The 27,608-nt window shown below is 44.1% G+C and overlaps 1 long non-coding RNA gene across 5 annotated transcripts in view; it reads right to left on the bottom strand.

The window, feature by feature from the left end:
- LOC147999647 (uncharacterized) overlaps nt 1-23,423 on the bottom strand; it is an 88,753-nt gene extending 65,330 nt beyond the window's left edge. The window contains exon 1 of one of the 5 annotated variants that reach the window (XR_015642761.1): nt 23,196-23,423. This is a non-coding gene — a long non-coding RNA (uncharacterized LOC147999647). The remainder of the gene's footprint in view (nt 1-23,195) is intronic. The other 4 variants (XR_015642762.1, XR_015642758.1, XR_015642760.1 and 1 more) reach the window with 4 other exon arrangements.
- Nucleotides 23,424-27,608: the final 4,185 nt, after the last annotated feature.

Raw genomic sequence — 27,608 nt, 5'->3', positions numbered from 1 at the left:
TACTATTCTGGACATTCAGAGAAAGGACCAGAAGTGACTCTGTTGCTGACTGTGCTTCTATTCTTGGTTCAGCTCCCAGCACCCTCATGGCAGCTCACAAACTGCCTGCAACTCCAGTTCTGGGTGATCTGATGCCCTCTTCTGGCTTCTGGTTCATACACACATGTAGGAAAATACTAATACACGTGAAAGAAAAACAAAATCTTTAAATAATGTTTTAGGAACTATAGAAGCATTTCAGAAATAAAAGAGGTTTTAATTCATCAAAATAACTGTTAGAAATAAACTCTTTATTCATTTTTCTACTTCCTGGCTTGTTTAGGTGGGTCGGTTTTGTTGTTCTTATTCTTTGTTTCTTTTTAGAGGTTCCTCAAAATGTAAGCCTTGGGGCAACAAAAAGCTACTGAAGGCGCTCAGGGTGGTCAAGAAAATAGACAAACACACAGCTCACTATACACTGACTTGTGTTTACACACAGAAACACACGCATGCACACACACACACACACACACACACACACACACACACACACACACACACACCATAGAACATAAAACTTGCTGTGAATTTTCAAGAGAAGCTGGCAGTCTCTCCCTGACTTTTCTGGCAGGGCAGGGGTAGGGCGATGAGAACCCAGAGCTTGCAGACTGTTTCCCGTGGGGTGGGGCTTGTTCTGAGAGGTGTATTACCTCCCTTGTAAGCCCAGTTAGCTAGCATGACAGGGACAGGAAACCTTTGTGTGAGAGACAGTGCTGCCTGACTGCCCTGACATCAGCCCAGGTGATCTCATTTTGTAGTGATGTATTCATGGTAGTATGCTCCAAGCTGGAGGAATTTCACCGCGTGGTAACAATTCTCCGTTTACCAGGAGGTCAGCGCCTGAATATCTGAAAACACTTCGGATTTAAACAAGCTGAGGGCTGACGAGACTAAAAGGGTTCTGTCAGCAGGAACTAACCTACATGTGGGAACACTGGGTGTTTTGCTGAGGTCTTCACAGGGAAAACTCAAGAATCCTTCAAACCTAAGAGGCGTCGATCGCATCAGCTGAAAGTGATAGTAAAATTAGGAACCGCTTAGCACAGATGTGATATTCGTAGCGTTTCCAAACATTCCTAGGGACAAGCAAGGCTGTTGCTTGTTACTTAAACTTTCCAGAGGGGTCTCTGAGGGTTTCTGCTCTAATTATGGAAGAAAGCCAAAGGCTCTGCCCTAGGACCAGCCCCTCCTACAGCCTGCAGCCCAAGCTCCCATTACCAAGCATGCTACCTTGGAGGGGCTGGTGCCACCTGGCACACTGACCTGAAATCTCACCTTAGAAAACAAGAAAGCCCTGGCCAAAGCAAATTACTCTTCAGAAGAAAAATGACTTTTAACAGCAGTTTACCCTTCGGTGTGAATGTGTCTGTCAAGGCCTTGACCACAGGGTACCCCCAAAATGTTTGAGGACAAAGAGAAAGTTATGAACAGCCACAGAAGGACAGAAAAAGAAAACAGAATCCATCAAGGATAAATGAACTCAGCCTCCTTGGTGGGGGAGGCAGGGGTTGGGGTTGGGGGTTGACATGGACTCTGGTGTGTTCTGCATCCTCTCTGATGAGACGATCTTTCTAACAACAACAGTACCTTGGAGGGGTGTTTACCTGTGGGAGCTGAAGGGGGAGAGGTCAGCCTGGCCTCTGAGTGACGATTTTGTTTCACTTTCTAATATTGCTCGAACCTTCAGGCAGGCTTTCTGTTCTGTGAGTGGTGTTTGCGGAACAAAGTGTGGTTTTGTAGGCTGAGAGGAAGGAGGCCCTGACCCAGGACTCACACTCAGCTACTGTGGCAGGCCTATCAGCAAGGTAACCTCAAGCCTGCCAAGACGATTATTTGTTTATATAACACAGGGATTTCACAAACTCTCACCCCCAGCCCCTCCACCAGTATTTCCAGCTCAGAGCTGTGAGAACAGAGGAGTCAGGAAAGGCCAAAAAGAGGGCTTTGGAGAATTAGTTTACTGCTTTTACATATCTTTCCAACCTCCTAGAATTTCCTGAGAATAATAATTCAGGGATATGCCTGTTCAAGGAGTGCAGATTAATCAGACTTGAAGTCAGCACAGGCTGTTTCTGTCGGGCCCACACATACAGGTGGGGGCTCACGCACAGGGACAGAGCTTGAGGCTCTGACCAATACCAGTTGAAGATATTTCAATCAACCCCCCCTACACACACACACACAGAGTCGGTTTCACTTTAAGTTGTAGATGTGTATATAGTTCTATTTAGAAATAAAATAAGCTCAAGGAATATGAATAGAATACTTTAAAAAATCTTTTCATTACATTTATTTATATATTGGGGTACCACACACATGGTCAGAGGTTAGGAGACAATTTGTAGAAGTCAGTGCTTTCCTCCCACCAGGTAGCTCCCGGGGATGGAATTCAGGTCACCTGGCTTGGCGGCAATCACCTTTACCCACTGAGTCATCTTGTCAGCCCAAGAATAGAAGATTTTCTAACAATGTTCTCCAAGCACTTTTGCTTACTAAAACCTTGAAAGAACGGCCCAGGCAGGGAAGCCTGCAACTCTCTTGGATCTATTTAACATCTAATTCTTTTTTTTTTTTAATGCTGTGGACCTCAGATTAACATCTAATTCTTAATCTGAAGTATTTTATTCCTTTGGACCAAGAACTAGAAGATAAATGCCTCTCTCAGGAAACTAACGTGAAGACTCCCTGTAAACGGGTTGCTGTTTGAGCATTTTTCCTGTAGTGTGGCATTTTGTCCTTGTCTTTTGAAACAGAATCTCATTATCTCAGAATATCCTTGAACTCACTATGTGGCTAAGGTTGGCTTGGAATTTATAGCAATCCTCCTAGCTCAATCTCCTAAATTTATGTGTCAGCTATAAGTGATTATTTGTTTTTATTTATTGAAATGTATTTAAAAGTAACTATCACACAGAGCTTGTAAGTATGCTTTCAATTTTGTTGTTCAACAGAAAACTCAAAGACTGGCTACTTGTACCTGACTTTAATCCCAGCACTAGAAGGCAGAGGCAGATGAATTTTCCTGGGTTCTAGACCAGCCAGGGCTACACAGTAAGAAGGTCCTGTCTTAAATTAATTAACAATAAATAAATGCTTTCTTTGTGTCCCAGAGAATCTAGTCACACTTCTTAGAAAGGATTGGTTCTGAAAAACTTTTAGAGACAAATTTGCAGTGCTGAAAGTTCTGTACCACCCACACTTGAGCCCTCAAGTCTGAAAGACTACATCATTTCTGGTTTGATGTATTTCCAAACCTGAGAACACAATGTAAGGGGTGGGTGCCGTATTTCACCCGGCAGTGGAGTCGCAGGTTTTCCTTAGACGTGATTTTAGCATAAAGTAAATTGTGTTTCCAGGATCACCGCCAAGCACAACAGTACGAATAATGATGACCAAAAACAGTGACATGCTAGTGAACCAGAAGTGATGATGTTTCAGAAGGAAATGTTCTAAATAGGCTTTGGTTTCATTTGAAGATTAATTAATTAAACCAAGTTGGCCAAACCCCAGCACACAGAAGTGTAGTACAGGAGAATCCAGGGGAAGCCGACAGAGCTGTAAACAATTCCTAATGTGTCCTGATGCAAATTGCCAAGTCAAGTTTCAACCACCAGGGATTTTGAAATGGAGTTTAGGAGAATCTTCCCCAATACCCCCCTCCTCTTCCTCTTCCCCCTCCCCCTCCTCCTCTTCCTCTTCCCTCTCCCCCTTATTCTCTTCCTCCTCCCCCTCCCCTCTTCTTCCTTTCCTCCCCCCTCCTCCTCCTCTTTTTCCTCCTCCTCCTCTTCCTCATCCCCCTCCCCCTCCTCTCCTCCTACCCTTCCTCCCTCCTCCTCTTCCTCTTCTCCCTCCCCCCTCCTCTTCCTTTCCTCCCCCCTCCTCCTCTTTTTCCTCCTCCTCCTCTTCCTCATCCCCCTCCCCCTCCTCTCCTCCTACCCTTCCTCCCTCCTCCTCTTCCTCTTCTCCCTCCCCCCTCCTCTTCCTCTTCCCCCTCACCCTTCTCCTCTTCCTCATCCCCCTCCCTCTCCTCTCCTCCTACCCTTCCTCCCTTCTCCTCTTCCTCCTTCCCCCCTCCTCCTCTTCCTCTTCTCCCTCCCCCTCCTCTTCCTCTTCCCCCTCACCCTTCTCCTCTTCCTCCTCCCCCCTCCTCCTCCTCTTCTTCTTCATCCTACCCCTTCCCCCCTCCTCTTCCTCCTTCTCCTCCTTTCCCTCCTTTCTTCACTATCTATTTATGACATTGGCACAATAACTTTCCAGAATCTTTATAATATTTCATTTCTGGATTATAAGACTGTCTAGTAAATCATCATATTAGATTCAAATCACTCAGCATGCATTAATATGAGTTTCCCTCCTTGATATTCAGGGAAGTGCAGCGGGTTAGAGATGTTGGGAAGAAAGGGAATGTATATTTTGTTCAAGAGCTTCTCTGGCTTGTCCATGTGATTCTCACAACAACTCCAAGAAATGGCTCTGTAAAGCCAAGTGGATTAAAGTCCAAGTATATTATAAGTTTGGTGGTAAATGTGAACGGGGGTAGACAGTGCTAGGAGGGTGACTGTTCTGTGGATCCTATTTCACATGGTTGTAAACTCAGATGACCAAAGTTACTTAGACTCTGCCTTAGAACACCAAGAAGGATACCAGTCCACATTTCTCTATTACACCAAAACACTAGAGGTACACCCGCAGCACAATGAAAGGGAGGCTTTTTTTACTCAGTTTTGAAGGCTGAAGGTGCAAAGGACTTGTGCCAACTCTGGTGAGGGGCTCCAGTGTGGATGATGACAACAGATGGCATGGTCAAACAGGAACCAGAGAGGCAGGGTCCCACAGTCCCTTCTATGGCATGGGTTTAAACAACCTAGGAATTCCCCACTAGACCCCACGTCTTAGGGATGATAGACCCAGACTTGGATATGGCCACACTGAGAACCAAGCCCCTAACGTATAAATCACTGGGAGATAGATCACATGCAAACCATGGTAGCTGCATCTTGTGCCTCAGATAGGTCTCTGAGACAGAACCCTGAGGACCTCAGTAAACATGACATCATTTTATTTCTGTAAGTCTTCAAAACAAGAAAACATGGTAAGCTACACCATAATATAATATGGTATTAACATAGACCATAGTATCGTAGACTCAAAATATGATTCATACGACATATAACTCGTCATTTTGACAGCTTTCAAGTGTATAGTACAGTGGCCACTGCTGGATAACACATTCCTCTAAATCCTTCTGAATATGATAGTGGGATATCTTCAACATCTTCATACCTTTGATAAATCTCTAACATTTTAAGGTATCTTTTAATAATGAAGTTGTGCTAATACTCTGATAAATAAGCAACAGGAATTTGAACTATTCATACTTTGCTTTGGTTGAAGTTTTCTCCTCTTTTGCATTTATATTTTATTTCAATCATAAGTAAATCTATGAGTGAAATGACAAATATGTTAAATTTTTTCCGTAGATATTGTTTAATAGTGGTGTAGAGACACAGCTGAACACAGAGAAAGGGGGTTTGAAGTAGTCACAGTTGAGGACTGTTCCTCTGATGTGGAAATGGAGGGTTACTCCTTGGGGTTTCTTTGCTTCTTTCTTTATTTGGGACACTGACCCCAGACTAGTGATTCTCCTGCCTCAGCTTCCAAAGTGCAGAGATTATACAAGTATACTATCATGCTTGGCTTCTATGACTTAAACCTTGTTTTTTCCCTTCTGAAATCCATGCTGGAGCTCAAGCCTAAAGACAGGATAGTGAGGAGGGAGGCCTGCTCTCACCGAGTTACTGGGAGCTTTGACCTTCAGGAGGTCGTGTGTGTGTGTCTGTGTGTGTGTGTGTGTGTGTGTGTGTGTGTTGTGTGGTGTGTGTGGTGTGCATGATGTGTGTATGGGTGTATGTGGTATGTGGTGTGTATGGTGTGTGTGTGGGTGTATGTGGTGTGTGGTGTGTGGTGTGTGTGGTGAGTGTGGTATGTGTGTGGTGTGTGTGGTGAGTGTGGTGTTTGTGTGTGGTGTGTGTGTGTGGTGTGTGATATGTGGTGTGTGTGTGTGGTATGTTGTGGTGTGTGTAGTGAGTGTGGTGTGTGTGTGGTGTGTGTGTGTGGTGTGTGATATGTGTGGTGTGTGTGTGTGTCTGTGTGTGTGGTATGTTGTGTTGTGTGTGTGTGTGTTCTTGGGAGGGTAACCGCATGCCATGAGGTGCACGTGAAGGTCACAGGTCTAGTTGCCAGATTACGTTTTCTCCTTCTACCATGTTGGAATCTTAGGGACCAAACTTGGGTTGTCAGGTGTTGTTATGCATGTGCATGGGTATTCATATGCCATGTTGCATGTGTGGAGGTCAGAGGGCAGCCTTGGGTGTTGGTCCTCAACTTCTACCTTGCCTGAGACCAACTCTTTGTTGTTGGTCACTATCTATGTCACACTATTCTGTTCATTAGATTCCAGGGAGGGTCCCCCACCCTGCCCCTCTTTGCACTGTAGCAGGATTACAGGTATGTGCTGGCATGACTGACTGAGTGGATCCTGGGTATTTGAACTCAGGTTCTCATATCTGCGTGGCAAGTATTTTACACATTAAGCCACCCCCCAACCCTAAACACAGTCTCTAGCCTAGAGCTCTATAGTTGAATCCTGGTGGGATGGTAAGGAGATTTACACGTGGGTTCCTCGTGGGGCACTGCCAGTGGAAAGGCAGCTCACAGACCCTGAACCTCCAGAACCATGAGTCGAAATCAACCCCTCTCTATAAACCTCCTCCGGTGTTCGGTACAGCAGAAGGGATACTGAGGGTCATGTATCATAAAAAGAGCAGGTGAAGGAGGGGACTGAGAAGGCATGGAAACATCAGAGAGATGATAAGCTGGTACTCAGAAGTCACATCTGATAACAAATTCTCCATCTCTGCCCCATCCTGAGCCCTTCTTCCCACTGGAAGCCCCTGCCTTCCCTGCCTTCCCCAGTAACTGAGAAAATAGCCTGCCTCCTACAGTGAGTGGTCATTGGTCTGTGCCTGTGTCATCAGAGCCGGAGAAGAAACTGCGAATGACTGTGAGGACTGTCTCTAAGGAGGACAGCCAGGAAGAGGTCAGGAGGTGGGTGAGACAGCTGTGAGGGCAGATGCAGTACAGCTTAGCAACCGCAGGCTAGAATCAAGACCACTTTTAGTCTCCTAGTCACTGAAGTGGGAGGGACAGAGCAGAGGTGTGTGGCCCCACTCAGGGGCTGGCCTTTAAGGAGTGTTTGTCCTTTTACCCTCCGGCTTTCTGACTTGCAGTGAGAGGCCAGGTTGTGGGAGTGGACGTGTGTAATGAGTTGCCTTCCAGCCGACAGATCTCCTCCCTGGCCCATTTGTGCAGAAGACTGAGTGCGTGCCTCAGAAGTGAGGCTGTGCTGATGGGGGAGCCTTCCCTGCCTCCAATCTGTTTCTAATGATTCCCCATTTGTAAATGGGACTTCCATCCCAGGCTCTTCATTAGGAAGAGGTTATCAAGAAGAAAAATGGGGCACCCATCTGGAGATAAAATCCCTGATGCCTAACAGATTGTCAGCCAGCTCTCTAGCCTGCTGGGTCTGAAAACGGGGCCCTGCGAGCTCCCATATACTCAGATGCAGATATATTCTCTCTCTCTCTCTCTCTCTCTCTCTCTCTCTCTCTCTCTCTCTCTCTCTCTCTCTCTCTTTCTCCCCCTTCCTCCATTTATCATCTATCTTTCTCTATCTAAGATCTATCTCCCACTCTTCCTCTGTGTTTGTGTCTGTCTATCTGACTATCTTTGTCTGTGTCTCTCTGTTTCTCTATCTCTCTTTGTCTATCTATCTATCTATCTATGCACCTATATGGTTTGTGTCTCTGTCTCTCTGTATGTATCTATGTCTGTCTGTCTGTCTCTCTGCTCTGGATATCTCTCACTTTGTCTCTCTCTATGTCTCTGTATGTCTCTCTGTCTGTCTTTGTCTCTCTGTCTCTCTCTTCCCCAGGCAGTCAACATAAACCAGACTCTGTCTCTCTCTTCCCCAGGCAGTCAACATAAACCAGACTAACGACATGAAAAGCACAGATTCCCCTTGTGAGCATGCGGCCTGGGGTGTAGGTCATTTGCTAGAATGCTTGCCTCTTATATGTAGAGCCACAGATTCAATCCCCCAGCACCAAATAAATAAATAAACAAATGAAAAAACAAATAAACACACAATGCAGGAACTAATTACTCTGTTTAATTTGGCATGACAGTGCCAGTCCAAGCCTGTCTAGATAGGGCTCTTCTGGTCCCTCATTATTTTTTCATCTTCCACACTCATTCTTCTGTGGCATCCATCCTCACAGGCCATACACACCTGCCTTATCACACTCACCAGTAACTTTGTGTCAAACCCACGGTCATATCTTTGTCCCGGTTCCCCTGGGTTCTTGGAGGCACTGATGTGACTGATCACTAACTTGATACTTTCTTGCCTTAGCTGCCGCCACCCCACCTTGTCTGCCTCTTCCCTGTCCTGGGAGCCACTCTTTCTCAATCTCCTTCCTCTCCAGGCTCCTTGTCATAGTAGGAGACCCTAGGTGGCCTCTGCTCCTTCCTTCATCTGTCTATTGTCTTGCCTGAGCCATCCCACTTCATAGGTCACAGTTACAACTCCAAATGTATAACTCTAGCTACTAATGCCTTCCCCAGTTCCAGCATCAGATGTCTACTGTCTGCTCTAAGTCTTAATGAGATGTGTACCGAGCATCACACTTGACGTGCCTGCACCAAAATCCAGGTTTCTCCCCTGCGTCTTCTTTTGTCTCCTGTTTCTTAGTAATTCCAAAACACCCTATCTTAGCAAGACTGTCACCTTTTTGCTAATCATGGTGGTTCGAATGAAAATATCCCCCATAGACTCAGAGGTTCCGAAACTTGGTCCCCTGTTGGTGGTGCTATTTGGATAAGTTTAAGAGGTGTGGTCTTCTAAGTATGTCAAGGCAGAGGAGCAGAGTTTAAGGTTTCAAACCACATGCCATTCCCAGATCACTCACCATTCATGCTTGTGGTTCAAGATGTGAGCTCTCAGCTCTCAGCTTCTGGCTCTAGGGAACATGTCTGCTACCTGTTGCCAGACCCTCCCTAAGCCCCTGGAAATATAAACCCAAATAAACTCTATCTTCTATAATGCCCTATTTGTGGTGTTTTATCACAGCAATAGAAAAGTTGCTAACACACTAGTTTTCTGCCTCTACTCAAAATTTCCCCCAAACTCCCTACCTTGAAATAAAATCTAAATCTTGCTCAGTCTGTACTTGACTCCCACCTACCCCTTCCTGACCTCAACCCCTCCCACTTCCTCCCAGCCCTCCATTGCCAACCATGCCTCCACCCTGCTTCTATGACACCCCATGTCTTCAACACACCAGGCACACGTGCTTCCACTTCCTGCCTCTGTCCTCACTGTTTCCTCTTCCTGGAGTGCCCTGGTCCCGCTTTAGGGTTATTCACTTCCTCTTCTTCTTGCTCAGCCACCACCTCATCAAAGGCAACTCCCTGGTTGTTTTTATCTTAGTCTGGCTGCCCATACCCCTCTTTACTCACATTTCTCTTTACTTCAAAGCTCTCCCGCACTTGATTGATACATTGTTTATTTGCTATCCATCTCCCTCTAGAGCTTAGAAGCAAGGACTTGACCTGTTTTATTACTGATCTATCTCCAGTAACCAGCAGAGTGTCTGGTGCATAATAGGTATTAAATCAATATTTGTGTAATTAACGAGTATGTCTTTATTCTTCTTTCCCGTGCTCCTTGTGCTCAATTCATCTGAAAAGTCTTTTCACTTAGACCCAAACCCATGCAACTTTGATCTAGTTGAAACCATCATTCAATTGCACTATCTAAGCATTGGCATGGTGTTCGTTAATATTACTGCTTAAACATTGGTAGGTGTTCATCAATTATTTATTGAATGAATTAAATTTGGTAGCTTTTTTAATTAATTAATTAACTTATTTAATGTATATGAGTGCACTGTTGCTGTCTTCAGACACACCAGAAGAGGGCATCAGATCCCATTACAGATGGTTGTGAACCACCATGTGGTTGCTGGGAATTGAACTCAGGACCTTTGGGAGAGCAGTTAGTGCTCTTAACCACTGAGCCATCTCTCCAGCCCAAATTTGATAGTTTTAATGTTGAACTCTGGGAGGCTCCACCCAGCTGACTCAGACAGATACAGACACTAGGGCCAAACAGTGGATGGAGCTTGGGGACTCTTACAGAAGAATAGAAGGAAGGATGGTAACTCTAAGGGGATAGGAACCCCACAAGAAGACCAGCGGAGTCAACTAACCTGGACCCTTGGGGGATCCCAAAGACTGAACCAACCAAAGAGCATGGGCTACACCTAGGCGCCTCATACATATGTAGCAGATGTGTAGGTTAGTCTTCATTTAGGTCCTCCAACAACTGGAGCAGGGGCTGTCCCTGAATCTGTTTCCTATCTGTGGATCCCATTCACCTAATGAGGCCTTGTCCAGCCTCAGTGGGAGAGGATGTGCTTAGTACTGCAGAGACTTGATGTGCCACAGTAGGGGGACACCCAGGGCAGGCTTCTCCCTTCCCAGAGATAAAGGGGAGGGGAGTATGCAGGTAGGAGCTTGGGGTGGAGGAGGACAGGGAGAAGAGGGGGCTGGATATTGGGTTGTAAAGTGAATAATAAATGAATTAATGAAAAAAACTAAACTTCTTTGTTTCTAGTAAAATTATTATAAATCTTAGGACGAATTAAAGATACCAAAGCTTATCCCAGCCAGGCCAACTGGTAGCAAGTCTAACCGGAATAAAGAGGCCTGAATCACAGAACTAAGTTTTACTCTGATTTCACCTTCTGGTGCAGGGATTAGAATCCCAGGCTTTCAGTAATGGCGACTTCTGCCCTTCCAGCTGTGGCCATAACAGCCCCAGCCTTCAGACTATCCACTGAGATTTTTTTATGTCGTCAAGGGGGTGGCTTCATGGAGATTTTGATAGCCATTCCCAAAAGTGGAAGATATCTGTTTCCACCCAGACCAGGCAGGTTGAGTCATGTGGTTCCAAGTACCAAGTGGGTGGGGGTAGAGAGGTAGGGGTGGGGCTGTCTGGAGGGGGAGGGGAATGCAGCCTATCTTACTAGTCTCTGCTACCCCCTTTTATGATCCACAGCTAGCGCCAGGTGGTTGCCATCTGAACAAGTCGGACCACCTCCTTTCAGGTGTTTGAGGCTTACCAAGGCAAATGGACCACACTTAGCAGACGGGGAAGGCCCTGTCAGAGCACATGAGCGTGAAGCCTTGATAGAATCATCCTGAGGTCCTCAGGAGCCATCTCACCCTTCAGCCTTCACAGGCATATGAGTCTATTACTGACATAAGCCTAGTACTCCTTACCTCTAGAACTACCGCCATTTCTGAATTCCATGTCTCTACATGAGCCTTCCAGGTAACTCCAGGCAAAGTAAGTTCCTGTTCATCGCCCCTGTGTTAAAAACCAAAGCTGTCCTCAGACTTACCCCTTCAGGGGTTGACAGTAAATAGCCTTGTCCAATCGCTTAGGAAACAATCCGCATGATTAGTAATGAATAACTCTGACAAAGTTGGAGCATAGTCAAATATACCTTACTTTGATCTTAAAGGAGTTAGTGGGTCTGCACATTTTCAGGCTTACTGAGAATTAAATCTCCCAAAGGTTATTATTGTCTCTTACCTTTCCTTAGTTTAAATCGCATTCACCTTGGGTTGACACTATGGTGTATATCAGTGGATGTTACAAAGTCACAAGATCAGAAACAAAAGTTTATTTAAGAGTAATATGGATTCTGTGAATAAAATAGAAAACTCTGGCCTATGAGATAGCTCAGTGGGAGAAAATGCTTGCTGCTAATTGACATAACCTGAGCTTAGCTTCTAGATCTAACAGAATGGAAGGAGAGAACTGCCCTTGAAACTGTCTTCAAACACACAAACACACACACACACACACACACACACACACACACACACACACACACACACACACTGAAAAAAACTAGATTCCAGTCTCATTCTAACAAAAACAATAAGGGAACTTCCAGACACGATGGCACATCCTATAATCTTAGCACTTGGCATTTGCAGCCAGTTTTCACTACAAGAGACTGTCTGAGGAAGGAGAGAAAAGATGTTAAAGCAAAATGCATAAAAAATTAATTGTGTATCCTATAATCTTTATTTCATTGCTTTTTACCCTGTTGGGTTTTCAACACAGGATTTCTCAGTATAGCCCTGGCTGTCCTGGAGCTCTGTATGCAGATCAGGCTGGCCTTGAGCTCAGAAATCCACCTGCCTCTGCCTTCTGAATACTGGGATCATTGCTGTCTCCTTATATAGCCTGCCCCTGCCCACAAAGATTAAATACCAAGTAACTAACATCCAGTACTCACACTGAAAAACAGGAAACGGATAACAGATAAAACATGTGAGGAGAGAGAGTGGGCACAATATCTATATGATAGCCTCAAAATAATCTCCAGTTCATTTCAAGTTGTTTTATAGATGTGGATCATAGTTATGTGATGGCATGACTGCAGTGTGGGCTGGCTGAAAGGACCAGATAGAAATCCTCTGGAGTCAGGGAAGAGGAGGATTCCCCTCAAGGAGGGCATGCTGTGAAAATGGTAATACATGTTAAATAAACATTTACTGTATCAGAAGTCATGGTGTGAAGAACAGAAAGAAAACAGGCGTGTGTGTGTGTGTGTGTGTGTGTGTGTGTGTGTGTGTGTGTGTGTGTGTGGTGGAGCACTTCACAGAAGATAATTGAAGAATCAGATCTAATGAGGAAAGCGTGTTATTGGGACACCTTATCCTGATGTTGCCACTGTAACAGAGGAGATGATCCATCACAAACTATAATATATCAGCTCACAGTTCCGGAGTCTGGGCTGCACGGTATGAAATCCAGTTCTAGCTTTGTTCTGCTTCCCTTCATGATGAAAATGGCGGAAGGACAGTGAGTGAGACCATAAAGAACCCACGATAATGTCACCGTCACCTAGCCATTTGTGAACACATATTCCCATAACCCAAAAACTCTAGGTGAGGCTCTGCTTCCCACCACAGCAGCAATCAAGGGTCCAAGACAAGAACTTGTGGGGACACATGCAAACTACTGCATGTGCTAAGACGCCCAGATTCGAGGTAATCAGAAATGCAGATATAGTGTAGGACCTTGATGAGAGGAGAGGGATGATGAAAGCCACAATGAATCTGGCAGTAGTCAGGGGGTGGGGGAGATCGAAAATGAAGAGACCAGTAATTTATATGATCTGATAGGGACTTGGCTCTGGGAAGTGACAGCTGAAGCTGAGACCTGGGGACAAATCCAAGAGACCAGAGAGGAAGGAGAGATGCTTGTGCATAGAGAAGGAAGAGCGAGAGCAGCTGAAGGAGAACCCGGGACCAGGACAGCGGGGTTGGCACTGAAGATAGACAGGAGAAATTTATGAAACTCGTGGTGCGCTTTTTTCATATTTGATTTTGTGGCATTTATTACTGAGTTAGTCATACATGGGATATTTCTCTTTAATTTCTAATTCTAAGACACATGGTTAAAATTAGGATTCATATTCTTGTTGGCTTTCGTTTCAGATAACTTTGAAATTTACAAGGTTGAAGGGGGTGGAGCGCACACTCGAAATGTTATATAGTTGCCAGGTCATGTCTTCATCTTAAACAGAGTTGCAGAACAGGGCTCTATGCAATGAAAACATATTGTACTAGGGAAGGCAGTCAGCACTTAAGCTTAAAATGATTTCCGAATAACTGCAGCTTATGTAAGGCAGCAACTGATTTTTGAGGTATTGTGTGAACCTTTCACCTGAGGCTTTTTTTGTTTGCGTTTTTGGTGTGGGGGGGGGGGGAGCTTACAGCGACTTCCTTAGCAAATAAGAGAGCTTCAGTGCATGCCAAGATTGCAAAGAAATGTAGACCCTCCTCTCACAGTAAGGTAATAGCAGGGAAGATGTCTTTAGAAACTTCACAAAAAGCAAAGCCTGTGGAATTTAGGAAAGATGTCTGGATGTGAAGTGAGTGTAGACTTGAGGATCTGTCAGGAAGAACAGGGGAAAATGAGAGAGAGGGGATGGGAGAGGAGGAGGGAGAAGAAGGGGGAGGGGAGGGGACGGGAGAGGGGAGAGAGAGTGGGGGGGAAGAGAGAGAGAAAGAGAGAGAGAGAGAGAGAGAGAGAGAGAGAGACCCTCCTATGGCTGAGTGTGCAGGACAGAGAGAGCTGTGATCTGGAGACCCTGGATAGGAGGTGGACCATTGGCAGCAAATGGAAATGAAGTGCTGGCCTGCCTGGCAGGGAGGCTTTAGCCTTTGCCCCATCAAATGTCTTCTCTCTCTCTCTCTCTCTCTCTCTCTCTCTCTCTCTCTCTCTCTCTCTCAGCATCCAGCTTTCTGAAGGAAAAAAAAAAAAAAACAATCCCGTTGCTGCCAGAACAAGATGACAGGTGTTATGGAGGAAGAACAGAGCCCGTGGGGACAAGGGTAAGTTCCTGTTTGAAAGAATTACTTTCAGGATCTCTGCCATCGTGTTCAAAGCTGTTAGAATTAAACTGTTCATCAGTTGTGGGTGCACAGACGCGGCCATAGAAGGAGAAATGAAGCCGGGAATTCTTTGGAACTGAGCTGTGTGTGGATGACAGTAGGGTCTACCCACTGAAATTGAGGGCTGCACTCCTGGGCCTTCTTTGCAACTGAAGTGTAGCTACTATGATGTTTAGTCAGTGGTCAAGAACTGAAATGTGCAATTTCAAGGATGTTTGCTAGCCTCCTCCCCTCCGGCTCATAGAAGCATGCATGTGATTGCAGAAATTGCCATCTAAGATTAGTAAAGGCCTCATGTTACCCAGCCTGGTAACACATGCCTGCTGTCCTGGCACTCGGGAGGTAGAAGCAGGAAGGTCATCAGTATAAAGCCACCCTAATACATACATATATACATATGTGTGTGTGTGTGTGTGTGTGTGTGTGTCTGTGTATAACTTGTCACAAGCCAGCAAACAAACAAAACAACAGAACAAGGAGTTGGGAGTTCAGTTCAACTGACAGAGGGTCTGCCTAACATTCATAAAGCCATGCATGGGTTAGCAAATGCTTGTGATCTCAAGCACTTTAGCCAATGGAGGCAGGAAGATTGGAAGTTTGAGATCATCCTTAGCTACACAGTAAATTAGGGGTTAGCCTGGGCTACATAAGACCCTGCCTCCAAAAAATAAAGTTTAAAATAAAAGGGCAAAGGAAGAATCCCTGGTGGGATCCCAAACGAACCAGAGATTGTATTTACTGAGAAGTAGGATCAACCTCCATCGTTCACAAAAGTCCCTGACAATTACCTAGTGGATGTGTTCTCTTTGGGAAAACTGGAGCTCATAGAGATAGGTCAGGTATGACCTAATCTCAATGGGTAGGGGAGTCCTATGATGAAAGGAGCATGTTGTCTTCAAACAAACATCAGGTTAAGTCTGGTCAATGTGGATACATGTGAGCTTCAGCATAATGGTGAGAAAATGATCAGACAACTATCAGGATAGGGCTTGGGCAAAGAGAAGCCACCATACCTAACGGAAACTAGAAAAGAGGGGTTCGAGTCCTCGGTGGGAAGTGAGGGCTGGACAAGCAATCACTTGCCAACGATGGATCGAGAGCTGTCTGGTTACAGAAGCAGGAGAGAAGGGGACTCTGTCCAAAGAGGAGGTCCACGGTGAAGGACAGAAGCCACTGGACTCCTATGAAAATTCACTGTAAGTTTGGGTCTGTGACGAGAACCCAAAGCTCATGGAGACCAAGCAAGTAAACCATAGATGAAGCTAGGGAGACAAATGGTAGACCTCACTTGTGGATAAAACATTGTCTGACCATGCAAAAGGCTCGTGTGCGAGGGATAGCCCTGAAGAGGTCATGTATTGGCATCTATTGTCAGATAACAATTTATGTAGAAACATTTTCAGAGGAAACACTAGGCAATAGTGGTTACAACACAATTTAGTTCCACATTCTGGCAAAAAACAAAGAGGGAAACACTATTATATATTTACCCCACTGTTAGAAAGAACTGTAACCCATCCCACAGGAGCAAGCTTAAGGCAATGAGCAACAGAAGAAACATTACAAAAAGAAACATATTAGGAGAATTGACTAAGACCCCAAGTTATTGCTTAAGCATCATTAGAAGCCCAAGAGAAATGTTGGCCAGGAAGAAAAACAATATATATGATAACTATATAATTCAAAGCAAACAAAAAAGGCATACCCACTTCTATGTTAAAGGGCCTCTTTGTGTGTGTGTGTGTGTGTGTGTGTGTGTGTACATGTGTGGTATACACATGTATGTAGACACATATACATGTGTACATGCATGTGTCTGTCTACTTGAGGAGTAGATGTGGAGGCCAAAGGTTGGCATAGGATGTCTCCCTCAATCATTCTCTTCTTTATATATGGAGGCAAGGTCTCCTACTGAATATGTAGTTCAACACTTTGGCCAGCTCAGCAGCCAGTTTGCCCAAGGATCTCCCTGGGCTGAGCCTCGGTATTACAAACATTTAGATGGTGTTGGAGATCCAGAGTCTTCATACTTGTGGAGCAAGCAGCTTCTCTATTGAGCCATCTTACAACCTCTTGTCTTCTTTTTTTAAACAAGATCGAATGATTGGAAGAGACAAAGTGCAACACAGAGTTTGAAGGACAGCCATAAACCATAATAAAGTGGGCAGCAAAAAAAGTAAGGCTTTCAAACACAGGGACAGGAGGCTGCAAGTCTGTGGAATCTGGCTTCCCATTGTTTAATTTTTTCAGAGTTACATATTCCAAGCAGGTCTCAAACCTACTTCAAAGTCCAAGCTGACCTGGTTCTAATTCCCAATTTTCCTGTCTCAGCAACTCAGAAGCCGTTCACCACTGGATTCTGTTGATTAAAAGTTTGTACTATAAAACGGAGGAAAAGGAAAGACCAAATTAAGAGTTGGGGTAATTTTGCCTCCTAACCTCAGTGTAGAAGCCCACTAGCCCCAAACGCCTAGAATGTTCTGGATGTTCTAAGCCTGCTTTGAAAACAGAGCTCAGACCTAGGACCAAAGATGATTCTGTAAGTAAAGGCGACATCCCAGAATCACCATGTACTGCATGGGGAAGTTCCACCAAGTTGCTCTCCGGCCTCCACATTTGTGCTGCAGCACATTCCCCGAGCACATGCAAGCACCCTCACAAATAAGTAGGCACATATTTAAAAGAAGGGTTTTGAAAACTCAGACCTGATTTTCAGAACACTGTTTTCTTATTTTAATTGTTTGAGAGTGCATGTTTCATACATGCATATAATGTGTTATCTAGACGTCGTTCTATTGCTGTAAGGAGACACGGTGATAAAGGCAACCCATAAAGGAAGGCCTTTAATTGGGCTGGGGACTTGCTTACAGTCTCCGAGGGTGAGTCCATGACCATCATGGTGGAGAGCAGGGTAGCAGGCAAGCATGATGCTAGCACAGTAGCTGAGAGCTCACATCTCACCCACAAGTACAAGGCATAAAGCAAGTGACTGGGCCTAATGAGGTCAAAGCCTGCCCCAAATGAGACACCTGCTCCAACAACCACTCTTCCTAATCCTTCCCGAAACAGTTCCACCAACCAGGGACCAAATGTTCACTGTATAAGCCTATGGGGTCATCTCATTCAAACCGTAATATGTGTATTGATCAAATCCACCCCATTCCCTCCCCTCAAATTTCTGCTCTCCCACTCTAGTGCCTCCTGGACTCCTACACACACCCAACCTCATGGGCTCCCTTTCTTTTTTAATGTTTAATTATTTTTTTTTTTTGGTTCTTTTTTTCGGAGCTGGGGACCAAACCTAGGGCCTTGCGCTTCCTAGGTAAGCGCTCTACCACTGAGCTAAATCCCCAGCCCCTAATTATTTTTAATTAATGTTACCCATTTTAGATGAGTCTGAAGCCATTCACTGGGGCGTAGTCAACCTAACAATGACTACAGCCATATAAACAACAAACAAACAAACAAAAACAATAAAAACTTCCAACTGTCTCCTCCTCCCCAGCAGCCAACGACTATCCACTATTCTTCTCCACTAAGTGGGGACCCACGTGTCCCCTACTCCACCTGTGCTGGAATGTTGACTGCTTTCACCCCAGGCAGGTCATGGGTGCTGTGGGGTCACAGGTGCAATAGTACCTTGTAAGAATTTTGACTTACTGGACTTGCAAAATCAGTAATGCTTTCTAATATAGAAACAAGAAGTTGATAGTTAAAGAGCAGATTCAGAGTGTTTTGTTTTAAATTTTTCTCTTATTTAAATTTTTTCTCATATAATAAACCTTTATCAAAAAGAAATACAAATAATGGACAAACTGAGCTATTTGATACGCATGCTGCCTTGAAGTTCTTATTCTGTGGTTTTTAAAAATCTCTTGATACCTTTGATAAAATATAGCTAGTATATTTTACAATAAACTAAATGAAGTTTAGAAAGGAAACCAGTTCAAGCAAAGTAATTTGAGAAAACAAGAATAAAAACAATAAGCTCCTCTAGGAAGTAGAGCATTTTCCCAGGGCCTGTGCTTGTGTGTGTGTGTGTGTGTGTGTACCTGTGTGCCTCTATGTGTGTGTACAGGGTGAGGTAAACAATAATATTTGTGGAGAGAAGTGGTAACTTTGACATAACGTACAGGGAAATACATAGGACACGGCCAATGGACACAATGGGTGAAATATTAACATGCTCTGGGTGTGCCTGGGAAACCATCTCTAGGGTTTTCCTTGATTCCCTTCCCTAGAGATGACTGCCCTGTACCAACTGTTGGAATTTTAAAATTCCTGTCTTAGAACTTCCTTTTCTGGGATAAGATACCAAGAGTAAAACACCTTGGGGATGAAAGGGTTTATTTCACCTTCCAGCTTATAAGTTCATCACTGAGGGAAGCCAGAACAGGAGCTGATACAGAATCAATAGGGAAATGCTGCTTATGGCCTATTCTCCATGACTTGCTCAGCCTGCTTTCTTATAACCCAGAACCACCTTCACAGGCATGGCACCATCCATAATGGGCAACCAAGAAATTGCCATAAAGACTTGCCTCCAGGTTAATCCTAAGGGGGCATTTTCTTGACAAAGATTCCTTCTTCCCAGATGACCCTCTACCTTGTGTCGAGTTGACATAAAAGAATAAAAAACAAAAAACAAAAATAAAGCCAAGAAAACCCTATCCAGCACAGTGAAGTGACTGAGGAAGGCGGGGCTAGAAGCCCACCTAGGAAGACTTAGCAGCTGCCCATGTCAATGTGATGGGTTGAGGACTATCCTCAGGCACTCTAGATCATGGCATGTATTCTGCCCAGCTCTCCAGGGTACAGACAGAAGTCTGCATCTGTCCCCGATTATTCCATCACAGTCAAGGGTGGGCAACCTGTTAAGCAGGGCATAGCAATTGTTTCCAATGCTACAGAGAATTCAAGAATAAGATAGGAATAAAAGTACCCATTGGGTTAGGAAGTTGGAAGTCACTGGCGAGCTTGTTAACAGTACTCTGTTTTGGTAAGTGGGTGAGGGAAGGTTGAGCTGGAGTGCGATGGAGAATTAGTGGGGGATGCAGTGGAGGGAGAATGTACAAAAAAATGAAGAGTAAGGTACTAGAGAGCTGTCATGAGCTGTGGGAGATTTTATGTATATCTTTTCTTTTACATTTATTCTGTGTGTGTGTGTGTGTGTGTGTGTGTGTGTGTGTGTGTGTGTGTGTAAGCATATAGGTGCACATATGCCACAGTGCATACATGGAAATCAAAGGGCAACTTATGGGGAACTAGGCTCCCTCCTTCCACCATGTGGGTTCTGAAGATAGAACTCAAGTCACCAGCTTGGAGGTTGTGCTGGCTACTCCTATATCAACTTGACACAAGCTAGAGTTAAATGAAAGAAGAGAAGCTTAATTGAGAAGATGTCTCTGTAAGATCTGTCTGTAAGGCATTTTCCTAATTAGTTATTGGTGGAGGAGGGTCCAGCCCACTGCAGGTGGTGCCATCCAAGCTGATCGAGCCATGAGAAGCAGGCCAGCAAGCAGCACCCTTCCATGGCCTCTGCATCAGCTCCTGACTCCAGGTCCCTGCTCTGTTTGAGTTCCTGTCCTAACTTCCTTTAATGAAGAACATTGATCTGGAAGTATAAATCAAATAAACTCTTTCCTCCCTGAGGTGTTTCATTACAGTAATAGAAACCCTTAACTAACACCTTGGCAAATGTTATCTGCTGAGACACCTCAGTGATCCTTCGCATACAGTATTAAGATGTGTGGCGCAGTTGCATGGTAATACCTAGATGTTAGAAATTCAAACAGAAGGACCAATATACAGAGGCTCTTGAGAACTCCAGAATCCAGAAGCAACTTCAGTGGCCTTGTAGACCTTAGCAGATCACTCTGGCATGACCATAGTCATGAAGAAATCTGCACCGCTCCCACAGTAGTGAGTTAGGTCTGTCAGGGCCTGGGAAATAGACAGGAGAGTCGGTTAAAGCCAGCCCACCTCATATGCTTGCTTCTTCCGCGTGTACTCCCTTCGCCCTCTGCTCCTCTACTGTGTCATGACACGGGGCTGATGGTCCTCTCTCTATGCTCTCACTAAATTGTTTGGACTTCCTGTCCACTGGGATAGGACAGTCAAACCTCTTTTGTACTTGTAAAATTAGTATTTCAGATTAGTGTATAAAGCAGTAGATTTCATTATGGCACTTTCTACCCGTGTCATTATACTTTGCGCACATGTGTTCTCCTCTCTCCACTGACACACCTCTTCTCTATCTCTACCAGCGCTGTTGTTCTGTTATAGCAACATAAACTAGATTAATGCAGGATACATCGTACAGGTAAAAGAGCAAACGAAACCAATGCAATAAAACCTACCCCAGAAGAGCAGCACACATTTCTCCTCAATTACACTTACGTCAGAAAAAGCTCTGGACACGATCGTTTCCAGAGTAAAAATAAGCACAGCAAAAATAAAATTATTATTATTAATATTTTAGGAACAAGGAATGTGATATTTTCCCCAATTAACCACAAGTGATAAATGGCTATTTCCTGTGTAGATGCAATGTCTTCTCTCATTATTCTAGGGCAAAGAGCAATTGCTCTGTTTTACATCTGAAATCTAATCTCATTAATCAAAAACACATTAATTCGGAAAGGGAGAAACAATTATTTCCATAATTTCCATAGCATGTTGACACAGTGTAATTATGCTGTCAGTTCTCATCATTAGTCTAATGATGGAGTTATATCCCGGGATCTGAAACAGTGAAATATATAGAGTAGAAGACCAGAGGCTTGTCATTCTAATTAAAGCTCATTAAAGTTAATAGTCCCTATCAGCACAGTGGTGGCAAGGGATTCTGCTATGAAGCATTTTCATGGCAAGGCCTGTGCTTGGAATATTATAATTTACATATATTATACATGAATTATATATGCATACATTTATATATGTATATACATACGTAATATATGTATATACAATACTTAAATTTATATATGCATATATATGTATATTGAGAGTTGACTAAGAGGAACCACACACACCCCTTTGAAGAAGAAACTTACATAGCTCAGGGCAAGGTGAAAGAAAACTCAGACTTGTGGAAGATTGAACTTAGAACCAGATTGTGAAAGGACCCAGTCCACATTTCTCAGATGACAGGAAAACTCATAGAGATCCCCTGAACTGCTTGAGAGTATGAGATGGGTTTAAGAGCCATCCTCACATGACACCTCACTCTTACATGTCCTCAACATGCCTTCTTCTTCTGCCTTCTTCAGGCAAGAGAGCTGTTTCCCAATTCTGAGGGGATATTTTTAAAAGATTTTTTTAATGTGTGTGTGTGTGTGTGTGTATGTGTGTGTGTGCATGCGTGGGTGTGTATGCATGTGTGTGTGTTCATGCATGTATGTGTGTATGTTCGTGCATGTGTGTGCGTGTGTGTGTATGTGTGTGTGCATGCATGTGTGTGTATGCGTGTGTGTGTTCATGCATGTATGTGTGTGTGTGTGTGTGTGTGTGTGTGTGTGTGTGTGTTCATGCATGCAGGTACCTGTGAAGGCCAAAGGTATCAGATCCTCTGGAGCAAGAGTTACGGGTGGTTGTGAGTCACCCAGTGTGGGTTTGGGGGACTGAACTCTTTTCTGAGGCTAATTTTTAAACACAGAATAGATTGAAATCCAAGGTAGAAAACCTGTTAGGAAAACTTTGGATTGTTGACACTTATGTTACTCCAGACACCATCATAGCTAGGAACTGGTGTCATGAAGCCCCCCTAGATTTGTTCTCATTTGCAGGTGTGGAAACAGTCTCTAGAGACTGAATAATTTACAATGGCAATGATACATTGAGACAAGAATGTAGGTGTAGGAGCATCTCCATGGAGTGGAATGACTAGGATGGAGAATCACCAGGGAAGGCTTCAGACACGAACCTCTGCATGTGTGCACATATGCACATGCACACACATATGTAAATGTGCATATATATATATACATGTAAGTACACCACATACATGCATGCATGCACACTCAGAGAGAGACAGAGACAGAGAAAGACAGAGAGACAGAGACGGGGGGTGGAACACAGATGCATGCCTCAGATATAAATATAGATATATATAGATACATATATTTGAATGCGTATGCTATGTGCATATGTGAGTGTGGGTAAGCTTGGAATCTAGAGAAGGGTACTGGGTCCCCTGGAGCTGGAGTTCGAGGCAATTGTGAGCTGTCTGACATAGGTGCTGAGAATCAAACTCATGTCCTCCAAAGGGATGTCAATCAGTCTTAACGGCTGATCAAACTCTCCTGCACTTATAGCTTTCAAAAATCAATAGTGTTGAATCCATTCACCTTGGCACCATTGCCCTGCATTTTCAGCACAGACTGAGTACCTGCCTGCCCATTTGCAGGACCTGGGCTTGGGAGACAGAAAAAGACATGAGAAAGTAGTTACACATGGAAACATATGACAGTCTCCCAGTCACCAAACACTTCCAGACGCTTGAGCAGAAAGACACTGGCCTGGGAAAAGCAGAAGAATGTGACTGTACTTACAAACACAGCACGCTTCATCCAAGTCAAAACCACACAGCCAGGTATGGGCACTCTCTGTGCAACCCATGGCATCGAACACAGAGAGACACCTGTGTGGGGAGCTGATGGAGGCAAAAGTCAAAGGCCTAGAAGAGTTGGTGAGGCTGAGTCAGAGGAGCCATAAAGAAGACTTGCCCTGGAATACAGCTCCTAAAGGTGGCAACCCCTGTCGCTGGCATGGTTCACTGTATTTGCTTAAGAAACACCCAGAGTTGGAATTGCCTGGGCGGGGATTACAGGTTTGGACTAGGAAGGTCCTGGCAGAGAGAGGAAACAGAGGAAGTCAGGAGGAGGACACCGACCCACAGGCCCTCTCTGCTGACATCACTCAGTTCAGCACCCTCTGTCACACAGCAGTTCTCTGAAGCCTTCTGTGTGCTGGTATGGTTGCACCACATATGTTCAGCACAGGAAATGTGTGGCCTTTTTCCCCACTTAACTGAATTCTATATGGAAATAAAACACCATTTCTTTTTCTTTTCGTTTATTATTATTTTACTGGCTTTTTCTTCTCTTGTATATTACATCCAACCACAGTTTCCCCCTCCCATTGTCTAGACCTCTCCCCTAAAAATATAACATGACTAACTCTAAAGAAAAATAATTTATAAAAGAGTAGGCATTTGTAACTGGGCCCACACAGAGACTTGTGGACTTGAAATCCACATGCTTAACTAACTTTCTGTCTGTCTGTCTGTCAAATGCATTTTAACTGTCCCTTGGTCTTGCCTCCCTGGCACTCAACCCCTATCTGAGTTGAATGGTTGACAGGGCAGTTTCTGGGCATCAGTCCCTCCTTCCTTCTGCTGGCTTCTCGATCACTCTTCCCCACTCAGCCTGGAATGTCCATCAAAGCACAGTAGAGGAAGAGTCTGTCAAGGAAGAGTTGGAACTTGGCCTCTGAGGGCAATGGAGGCTTTTCTTTGCTCTCGGTCATTACATTAGCCTTTTCCCTGTGTCCAGTCTCTCCTCAGAAGCTCTAAAGGCCTCTTTCTGCATTTTAAATTATGAGGAAGGTTTGGGCTGAGATGTGTTCATCCCTGCAGAGTTTTCTATTTGGATATGCCTTCTGAGGGCTTGGCTACTATAGATCAGCTCTTCGATGACTGACTTCCAGATGTGCTGAAAGAACACACTTGAATCTTTATCTTCCTAAATTATAAATTCTGCATCTACCTAAATTGTTTCAAAGGGAAACAAAACTGCTTTCTGCCTTCAAAACCTGCTCTTTCTGTCATCATGAACCTTGTCATTATGCATAATGAATATGTGCTCATAAAAGTGATTTTAAGGGCTGGAGAGATGGCTCAGCATCTCTTCCAGAGGTCCTGAGTTCAAATCCCAGCAACCACATGGTGGCTCACAACCATCTGTAATGTGATCTGATGCCCTCTTCTGATGTGCCTGAAGGCAGCTACAATGTACTTATATACAATAAATAAATAAATCTTTTTAAAAAGTGATTTTAAGATCTCTATTCTTTGCCAGGTGTGATGTCACATATTTATGATCCCAGCACTGGGGAGGTTGAGGCAGCAGGATTACCATGAGTTTTAACCTTGTCTCAAACATACACACAAATAATAAAACCCAACCTTCTTTTATTTCCAATCTCTCTTAGCTGGTTACTATGATCCACTCCATTGACTGGCCTAGCTCTTTGGGAATCAGCCTTGCTCCTTCCTGCGCCTTACCCTGTGTCCCCAGCAACGTGAATTTGTTCTGATGCTGCTTTATAATTCCTTCTGTATAGTCATTTCCTCTCATTCTTCCCTAGAACTGCCCACACTCAGACCTCTCCATAAGCTGCACCATTCCCCTAAGCACACCCATGTCTCTGGTCCTCACCTGCCCCGATCCTTCATCCAAGTTGATCTATGTTGTGACAGTATGTATTTATTCCAATTAGGAATGCCCCGCAGCCTTCAGGATAAAGGTTGAGGGCCTTGGCAAAGCACTTAAAGCTCGACGCTTTTCTCTTCAATTTTTACCATCCCTAGACTTTCATTGTTAATTTTAGGTACCTGACATGATGGGGGTGCCCTGTGACCTGAAAGTTTCCCTCCCTGATCCACCCAGTTCCTTCTACACCTAAGCATTTTTGGAGCCCCACCATCCCACTCTGTACCAACTCATCCCTGAAGCCTGTTTGTCTACTCCACCTTATGGGAACTGTCTTGCTTCTTTATCAGCATCAGTCACTGAACAAACATCTACCAAATACACCAAATGAAGGGTTGCATGTGAAACCTGTATCTTTAAATAGTTTTAAACTCGTGTATATAAAACAGAATATACAAAGTAGTAGAAAACAAATGTTTTTAAAACTTTTGCATGGCTTTGGATCCAGAGTGCAGAACCAGCCTTTTGTTCTTTCCCACAAACCTGTGGCATCTTGCCAATACACTAGATTACTTTTGCTTCCTGAACAATCAGAGTAAACATTGATTGCATTGCTTATTAAATGCAGGTGCTTGGTAGCGCACATGGAGTGTCTCTTTTCGTCCACTGACTGAACCAGCATATTAGGTAATAACTATCTGGGGACACTGGGGAGGGCAGAATTGGTATCGTTGGTAGAACTTGAATTTGGAATCTGACGTCTGACCTAAAGATAATGATCATGGCCATTCTGGTTTCCACGGAAGTCAGATCAGAAAGTAGCAGGCTGGCTGAGAATACAGAATTAGCTTCATTTTGGAAATTGCTTTTCATCAAACACGGTATCTCTTTGACAAAGACCTGGAACGCACTTTGAAGCTGACAGGTGGGGCTGGGAGTACGGATCAGTGGTAGAATGAGCGTTTGATATGGGTGAGACCCTAGTTTCCATTCCCAGCATGCTCTTCCACAGGAAGCAATCGTATTCTATGACTGAATTCTCCAGACACAAGTCAAATACCCTTTGAGTCTTCGCTGAACTCCGACATTCATTGGACCAGTCTCCTTAGCAACCATTTCTGTACTGACACCACAGCAGCATGATTTTCACCTCTCTCAAATATCAGTCCTGCTAGAATGAGCCATCCCGTGACTGGGGGCTGGCTTAGCGAGAGCCAGACCATCTCAGCTCCTGTACTCAAGTGGTAAACAGTCCTGGGGGTTACAGGGTGCAGAGGACTGGTATGCAAGAACCACACTCCATGTCCATAGGCGTGGCCAACCACACCCAGGAGAACAAGCTCTTTACATGGGCAGCACGGGAGAAAACGCCAAAGACAAGAGCTCATCTTTCTGAGGCCCCTGGATTGAATGACAGGTCTAATGCAGCCCCACTCACCTGCTATCTACTTACCCTTGAGAGTGTGTGTTAACCACACAAACACAATAATCCCAGGCTTAGGTCCCTCCGGTTACCCTAAGGTCAGGGCATGTGCACTGGGCGATGATGTACATCTTTATCTTACATTTTCTCTCTTGAAGAAATGTGCAACTGATATTCCTCCTGAGCTAAATCCCTTAAGTTGCAGGTACAGATGGCCTGTACCTGTCTCCTGCTACTCAGAGGTGGAAAACTAGTGCCTCAGTCAAAGAGGTACTTGTCACTCCAGAAGGAGGCCAAAGCAGCATCGGTTCTTTTGCAAAATAAAGTGAATTCTGATGCCTACAAGATGGTAGATGATAGATAGATAGATAGATAGATAGATAGATAGATAGATAGATAGATAGACAGACAGACAGACAGACAGACAGGTAGATAGTGGATGGATGGATGGATGGATGGATGGATGGATGGATACATATATACATACATGGATGGATAGATACATAGATACAAAAATGGATACATAGATACAAAAATAGATACATAGATCGATACATGGATATATGGATACATGGATAGATAGATAGATGATAGATAGATAGATAGATAGATAGATAGATAGATATAGATGATAGAGATAGATAGATAGGTAGATAGACAGACAGACAGACAGATAGACAGACAGACAGACAGACAGACAGACAGACAGATAGACAGACAGACAGACAGGTAGATAGTGGATGGATGGATGGATGGATGGATGGATACATATATACATACATGGATGGATAGATACATAGATACAAAAATGGATACATAGATACAAAAATAGATACATAGATCGATACATGGATATATGGATACATGGATAGATAGATGATAGATAGATAGATAGATAGATAGATAGATAGATAGATAGATATAGATGATAGAGATAGATAGATAGGTAGATAGACAGACAGACAGACAGACAGATAGATAGATAGATAGATAGATAGATAGATAGATGATAGATAAATGATAGAGAGAAAATGGGTAGAAGAATGAGATGAGCCAGTAAATCATTTTCAATTCCTTTCAGAAAGATTTTACAAGCTACTGCTTGGGAC

This window comes from Rattus norvegicus, chromosome 18 (genome assembly GCF_021556685.1).
Source record: "Rattus norvegicus strain SHRSP/BbbUtx chromosome 18, alternate assembly SHRSP_T2T, whole genome shotgun sequence".
NCBI classification, from domain to species: domain Eukaryota; kingdom Metazoa; phylum Chordata; class Mammalia; order Rodentia; family Muridae; genus Rattus; species Rattus norvegicus.
The sequence above is the reverse complement of the archived record's forward strand: the minus strand, read 5'-3'. Positions and strand labels throughout refer to the sequence as shown.